The sequence below is a fragment of the Triticum urartu genome, chromosome 3A, assembly GCF_056163025.1.
Source record: "Triticum urartu cultivar PI428250 chromosome 3A, HENAU_Tu73, whole genome shotgun sequence".
Taxonomy (NCBI): Eukaryota; Viridiplantae; Streptophyta; class Magnoliopsida; order Poales; family Poaceae; genus Triticum; species Triticum urartu.
This window is the reverse complement of record NC_141875.1, coordinates 210,508,998-210,517,609: the sequence shown is the minus strand read 5'-3', so window position 1 is coordinate 210,517,609 and position 8,612 is coordinate 210,508,998.

Genomic DNA, 8,612 nt, shown 5'->3' with positions numbered 1-8,612 from the left:
ACAGTCCCTTATTCAGACACGGTCCGAAGATATTTTGTGCTGCATCTCACATAGTTGGTTATAATAAACTATGTGGGATCTACTTGATTTTTTGTATTGATTTGAATTACATAATGGGGTCACAACAGCCATGGACGGTGTTTGAATTGCTAGACCTTTTATCTGCAGTGATCATAAAAGAATTGGAATTATTCAGGGTTCATTTGGACATTTTTATGCATTAAGTGAGTTTTCAATGCATTTATGTGCATAATTCAAATTTTAACTACATGCACATGCTCTAGTGCATATAAATTGGTTGAAAAATCAAATAGGTGGCCTTGGGTGCATGCTTAGGTCCCATGCAAGAAATGGGAATGGATTTCAAACACCAGGGCACCGTTGATTGCCGGCTAAACATTGAGATGCCTGGTTTTTAAATTCTAGTAAATCCAAAACTCGTATGAAATTCATGAAACTTGGCATGCTATGATGGAGAGGCATCAACATGCCGTGGTAATTTTTTTGTCCTATTTGGGGCAGGTTTGGGTATATGTTTCTCACAAACTAGAGCTTCTCACAACAAGAATGATGGTTTCGGTAGGGAACGCCTCACCTTTGGGGACGAAACGATATACATTGCCTATTATTGCTTTCAAAAAATTTCTCGTGTCAACATAGAACAACATGAGTGTTGTGTTTTTTTTGGTGATTTTTAGGGGTTCGTTTGGACATTTTTATGCGTTAAGTGAGTTTTCAATGCATTTATCTGCATAATTCAAATTTGAACTACATGCACATGCTCCAGTGCATATAAATTGGTTGAAAAATCAAATATGTGTCCTTGGGTGCATGCTTAGGTCCCATGCAAGAAATGGGAATGAATTTCAAACACCAGGGCATCGTTGATTGCCGGCAAAACATTGAGATGCCTCATTTTTAAATTCTAGTCAATCCAAAACTCGTCTGAAATTCATGAAACTTGGCATGCTATCCTGGAGCGGCATCAACATGCCATGGTGAAATTTTTGTCCCATCTGGGGCAGGTTTGGGTATAAGCTTCTCACAACAAGCATGATGGTTTCAGTAGGGAGCGTGCCACCTTTGGGATGAAATGATATACGTTGCCTCTTATTGCTTTCAAAAAAATTTCGAGTGTCAACATAGAACAACAAGAGTGCTGTGTTCAATTTTGGAATTTTTCGGGGTTCGTTTGGACATTTTTATACATTAACTGGGTTTTCCAGGCATTTTATGTGCATAATTCAAATTAGAACTACATGCACATTCTCCAGTGCATATAAACTGGTTGAAAAATCAAATATGTGTCCTTGGGTGCATGGTTAGGTCCCATGCAAGAAATGGGAATGAATGTCAAACACCCTGCCACCGTCATTCGGCCGCAAACATTGAGATACCTGGTTTTTAAATTCTAGTAAATCCAAAACTCGTCTGGAATTCATGAAACTTGGCATGCTATCACGGAGCGGCATCAACATGCCGTGGTAAAATTTTTGTCCCATTTGGGGCAGGTTTGGGTATAAGCTTCTCACAAACCAGAGCTTCTCACAACAAGCATGGTGGTTTCGGTAGGGAACGTGCCACCTTTGGGGACGAAACGATATCCGTTGCCTCTTATTGCTTTCAAAAAAATTCGAGTGTCAACATAGAACAACAAGAGTGTTGTGTTCAATTTTGGAATTTTTCGGGGTTCTTTTCGACATTTTTATACATTAACTGGGTTTTCCAGGCATTTTATGTGCATAATTCAAATTTGAACTACATGCACATTCTCCAGTGCATATAAACTGATTGAAAATCATATATGTGTCCTTGGGTGCATGCTTAGGTCCCATGCAAGAAATGGGAATGAATTTTAAACACCCTGCCACCGTCACTCGGCCGCAAACATTGAGATACCTGGTTTTTAAATTCTAGTAAATCCAAAACTCGTGTGAAATTCATCAAACTTGGCATGCTATCATGGAGCGGCATTAACATGCCGTGGTAAAAAATTTGTCAGCTTCCCTAGGTTTAATTCGGTTTCCCCAGTTTAATTTGGTTTTTAAATATAAAACACTCGTCGCGAACATTTTAGTTAGAACACCCGTAAGCAAACCGACAGCTTCCCCAGGAAGCCAAGGGAAATGTGCCGAGCAGGATTTGTGCAGCTCTTGATCGCTAACATTTTAGATAGAACACCCGTATGCAAAGTGAGAGCAGCGCAGGATTTGTGCATCCCTTCAACGCAAACGGTTGTTTTGGATGACCCGTGTGCAACCGCGTACAAACAATTACTGGGTATGTTGCAATTTGTCAAACTGGAAAGATTTACATTGGTTGATCTAGTAACATTGCCATTTGTCAATCCTTGTAACACTGCGATTTTTCAAAATATGCAGCTAGAAATCATTAGGACTATCTAATTTTTGCAACTAAAATTCAGTAATTAAGCATAGATTTCATTCATAGATTAAGCAAACATACTTAATTTATACAAACAGTTCAACTCGATAGCTGAACCGAGCAAACTTCTCCCCAATTGTTGCCAACCACGTACTGAAATAGCTAGTTCAACTATATATACTAGCTAATTTTAAGTACATTGTACAGTTCGACCACACATCTATAGTCAGATGAACTGAACAAAATACCCCCTAAATACTACTACTACCACGGAGGGGCTTTGTGCTACTTCCGGCAGCCACTCCTCTGCCGAGCGCGCTCACCCCCTCAGTAAGAGGCAGAGGAGGAGGAGGAGCCTATCGACGAATTGGACAAATGCAATACGGTGCCTGCCGCTGTTGCACGTTCATCGACGCTCGCCAACTCGAACGCCCACTGCCGCTCCAGACAATCCCTCTCGAAGCGGCCAGACTGCTTGTAGATTTCTTGATTCCTCGCCTCTGCGTCGGCGTGTGCTGCGGCCACGGCTGTGGTAAGGCTCTTTGCATGCTCGATGAGGCGCTCCTCTTCCTCCCGCAAGAACTCGATGTAGTGCGCAAGGTCACTGATGCACGTGCGGGCCTCCACTTCCGCCTCCCGGCTTCGGGCCGCGACGGCGGAGCAGGTGATAATCCCAGCGATCGACGGTGGGCTGGCGGCCACGGCGCCTGATGATGGGGTGGCGGCCACGACCACCACCTCCCGCCTTTGGGCCGCGGTGGCGGAGGGGGTGATGGCCACGATGGCCGGCATGGGGGTGGCAGCCACGAGGGCCACCTCCCGCCTTCGGGCCACGGCGGCGGAGCAGGAGATGGCCGTGTCTTTCGACGGTGGTGTGGCGGCAACGGTGGCCGGCAACAGATGCCGATGGGCAGCAGTGGTGGAGCGTGTGGTGGGTGTTCTGCGCACACCCAATAGGGACGCCACGCGCACTACACTACGCCGGGGACTGCACCGCCGCCATGGTGTAGCCTCCCAGCTGGAGCTTTCCTCTGATGACGGCGGAGTGGCTGAGCGACGATGATGGACTGGTGCCATTGGCGATTGTGGGAGAAGCAGACGAGATAAGCTACACAGGAAGGGGAAAATGCGACGCAGGACTCGCCAGCCGTGAGGGTTTTTATAGCAGGCCGGTAAGCATTGCGATTTTGGGGGATTTCACCGAGTTAGGCGGGAAGCTTGCTCGAGAACCTACGAGGTTGTGCGGGAATGGGCTCACGGACGATTCATTGGCGCCACCGTTTTGCCAAAAGAACGCCCCCGCATGCTGCACAAGATTGCGTTGTAAGCTGTCTGCGGTAGCGGGGTGACAAGACGTGCGAGAGGACATGTTTAATAAAAAAACATTTGCGATTTAATTACCTACTATACCCCCGTCCTGGTTTATAAGTAGTATTTAACTAATAAAATATGAATGCATGTCGCCAAAGATTATATCGTTGGAGTCGTATTTGAACATAGTTTCCAGCTATACAATTTTTGTAACATGCATTAACACTATTTTGGTTAAATTTAAGGTTGTATACCAGAAAGCATTTGCCCGCAGCACACATGGCTTATTCCATCACAAACAGCTTGGATGGATCAACTGTATGCCACGTATCGCACACGCAACTCTAATCTGATTCGTGCTTGATGTCTCCGACATCGCTCGCACAGTTCGTCTTATTTGCCACGTATCACTGTTTCGTCCTCTGCTCGCGTCCCTCGACAAGGTCTTCCCGCCATTAGGCACCATGGCACACTCTGTCGCGTCCGTTGGCGCGCTCGGCTTGTGGACAGCTTTTCCTTATGCGTTCAACTGCATATGCATATATATATATATATGGTTGATTGTCGTTGAGGCGACCGCGGAGCGCTCTGCTTGCGTCCCTCAGCGCGCGCTCTGCCAACGGTTGGGCATGCACACGATCACGTCGGGGGCCCCATATGCATGCGGTTGTGCCGCGCGCGCTGCCACACAATGTAGTTACGTGCGACACGATGGAGTTACGCGCTGCAAATTAGAACTGCCATCAGGGCCTACCGATATTCCTGGCCGTCCGGCTTCCCCTTTAATTCCCGCGGCCATTATAACCTTAGTCTCTTCAACCTTTCGATCACGCCCCACAACACAACAAGCAGACCCACGATGACACATAGAGAGGGGATGTCCAGCGGCGCTCCAATGGAGTTCGACGAGCATAGAGTGGAGACCCACGCGAGGGAGACAGATCTCTCGGTGGCGTACACCATCGACTTGGCCGTGGTGGACGATTACATCAACAATGTTGAGAAGTTGCTTGCTAGAGACAAGTACAAGGTGGTCGGCATCGACATCCAGTACACCGCCAGTCGTCCCAGCATAGATCTGAAGGTTGTCGTCGCCCAGTTGTGCGTGCGCTATCATGTCCTCATCTACCACTACTGCATGGCCACAGAGCCTTGCGACCGTTTCAATAGGTTTGTCAACAGCACCGACTACAAGATCACCATGGTGGAAACCAAAGATGATGTAAATGCGCTCAGTGTTACGGGCTTGGCCTGCAAGAACCTTGTTGAAATTCGTGACCACTATAGGGTCTGGGGCAGCACGAAGGACTCCCTGGTCGAACTCACCTCGGCCATCATCGACCCCTACTATGAAAATCTGAAGCAGGATGCCCAGAGAACAAGTCCCCTATCCTATCCTGGCACAGGGCCTGGATGCGGCAACTGGATGAACCTCATCTCAGGTTCATTGCCAATAGCGTGTACACATGCTACGAGATGCACAAGCGGATCGTTGACATGAGGAAGTGCCTCATTACCAAAACCGACGAGCCCGGATCGAGCCACAAGAAGAGCAAGCGTCACAAGAAGTAGATGATGACCATATGATCGTTTATGCTAGTTAATCATGCATTTAATATATATTTTACTTTATTGGTGTGTGGAAATGCCATGTGTGTAGTAGCCACCTTTGTAATTATGCATGCAATAGTTTACTTTGGTGTGTGCAAATGCCATGGTTGTAGTAGCCACTTATGTAAGTGGATGCTTAATTTGGTTATGCAAGCATGTCCTTATAAGTGTGTGTATATATATGTTGTTGTTCTGTATGCAATCCCATCGCACAACACACACACGTCTTGTTAAGTTGAACCATTTTTGTTCTCTTGTGTCAATGCAAACAGTTCATCCGAGTGAACCGCATGCCGTATATTGCACACACCTTGATCTGGCTGACCATTTATTTTGTGTTGCCTAATCACAAACAGTTCATCCGAGTGAACCGTATGCTGTATATCGCACACACCTTCATCTGGCTGCCCATTTCATTTGTGTTGCCTAATTAGAAACAGTTCATCCGAGTGAACCGTATGCTGTGTATCGCACACGCCTTCATCTGGCTGCCCGTTTCTTTTGTTCCTCCTCATCGCAAATAGTTAATTGAACTGAACCGTATGCCCTTCATCACACACACAACTAAAATCTGAACCGTGTTTGATGCATCCTCCATCGCAAATGTTTTGCACCTTTTTTGATGGTTTTCATACACCACCATTTGCGATTATTGCATCGCACACCGTTTCTCGAAGGGTCTCTGATCGTAGTGTCGCATTAGCAGCATCCTGCAGTAGTGGAACACATACTCAGAATGTATGGATATCATAATCACTTGACTCAGCTGGGAGTTAATCTTCCAGATGATAGTGTTTTGACAGAGTTCTCCAATCACTGCCACCAAGCTACAAAGGCTTCGTGATGAACTACAATATGCAAGGGATGGAGGAGACAATTCCCAAGCTCTTCACAATGCTCAAAGCCGTGGAGGTAGATATCAAGAAGGAGCATCAACTGTTGATGGTTAAAAAGACCACTAGTTTCAAGAAAAAGGGCAAGGGAAAGAAGGGGAACTTCAAGAAGAATGGCAAGCAAGTTGCCACTTCCGGGAAGAAGCCTAAAGCTGGACCTAAGCCTGAAACTGAGTGCTTCTACTGCAAAGGGACTGGACACTGGAAGCGGAACTACCCCAAGTATTTGGGGATAAGAAGGATGTCAAAGTGAACAAAGGTATATTTGATATACATGTTATTGATGTGTACCTTACCAATGCTCGTAGTAGCGTCTGGGTATTTGATACTGGTTCGGTTGCTCATATTTGTAACTCAAAATAGGAGCTACGGATTAAACAAAGATTGGCTAAGGACGAGGTGACGATGCGCGTCAGGAATGGTTCCAAGGTCAATGTGATCGCTGTCGGCATGCTACCTCTACATCTACCTTCGGGATTAGTTTTAGACCTAAATAATTGTTATTTGGTGCCAGCGTAGAGCATGAATATTTTATCTACATCTTGTTTGATGCGAGACGGTTATTCATTTAAATCAGAGAATAATGGTTGTTCTATTTATATGAGTAATATCTTTTACGGTCATGCACCCGTGAAGAGTGGTCTATTTTTGTTGAATCTCGATTTTGGTGATACACATATTTATAATATTGATGCCAAAAGATGCAAAGTTGATAATGATAGTGAAACAAATTGTGGCACTACCGTTTAGGTCATATTGGTGAAAAGCCCGTGAAGAAACTCCATGCAGATGGGCTTTTGGAATCACTTGATTATGAATCATTTGATACATGCGAACCATGCCTCATGGGCAAGGTGACTAAAACTCCGTTGTCCGGAACAATGGAGCGAGCTAATGACTTGTTGGAAATAATACATACCAATGTATGCAGTCAGATGAGTGTTCAGGCACGCGGCGGGTATCGTTATTTTCTGTCCTTCGCAGATGATTTGAGCAGATATGGGTATATCTACTTAATGAAACACAAGTCTGAAACATTTGAAAAGTTCAAAGAATTTCAGAGTGAAGTGGAGAATCATCGTAACAACAAAATAAAGTTTCTATGATCTGATAATGGAGGCGAATATTTGAGTTACAAGTTTAGCCTTCATTTAAAACAATGTGGAATAGTTTCACAACTCACGCCACCTGGAACACCACAGCGAAATGGAGTGTCCGAACGTCGTAACCGTACTTTATTAGATATGGTGCGATCTATGATGTCTCTTACTGATTTACCACTATCGATTTGGGGTTATGCATTAGAGATAGCTGCATTCACGTTAAATAGGGCACCGTCTAAATCTGTTGAGATGACACCGTAGTTTGGCAAGAAACCTAAGGTGTCGTTTCTTAAAGTTTGGGGTTGAGGCACTTATGTCAAAAGGCTTCAGCCTAATGCTCGAACCGAAATCGGAGAAGTGCGTCTTCAGAGGATACCCTAAGGAAACAATTGGGTACACCTTCTACCACAAATCCGAAGGCAAGATTTTTGTTGCCAAGAATGGAACCATTCTATAGAATGAGTTTCTCTCGAAAGAAGTGAGTGGGAGGAAAGTAGAACTTGATGAGGTAGTTGTACCTTCTCCCAATTTGGAAAGTAGCTCATCACAGAAATCCGTTCCCGTGATGCCTACACCAAATAGAGATGAAGCTAATGATGACGACCATGAAACTTCAGATCAAGTTACTACTGAACCTCGGACGTCAACCAGAACACGGTTCGCACCAGATTGGTATGGTAATCCTGTTCTAGAAGTCATGTTACTAGTCCATGGTGAACCTACGAACTATGAAGAAGCTATGATGAGCCCAGATTTTGATAAATGGCTTGAGGCCATGAAATCTGAGATAAGATCCATGTATGTGAACAAAGTATGGACTTTGGTGGACTTGCCCGATGATCGGTGAGCCATAGAGAATAAATGGATCTTCAAGAAGAAGACTGATGCTGATGGTAATGTCAATGTCTATAAAGCTCGACTTTTCCTGAAAGGTTTTTGACAAGTTCAAGGAGTTGACTACGATGAGACTTTCTCACCTGTTGTGATGCTTAAGTCTGTCTGAATCATGTTAGCAATTGCCACATTTTATCATTATGGAATCTGGCAAATGGACGTCAAAACTGCATTCCTTAATGGATTTCTTAAAGAAGAGTTTTATATGATGCAATTAGAAGGATCCTAAAGGTTCTACCAAAGTGTGCAAGCTCCAGCGATCCATCTATGGACTGGTGCAAGCATCTCGGAGTTGGAATATATGCTTTGATGAGGTGATCAAAGCATATGGTTTTATACAGGCTTTCGGAGAAGCCTGTATTTACAAGAAAGTGAGTGGGAGCTCTGTAGCATTTCTAATATCATATGCGGATGA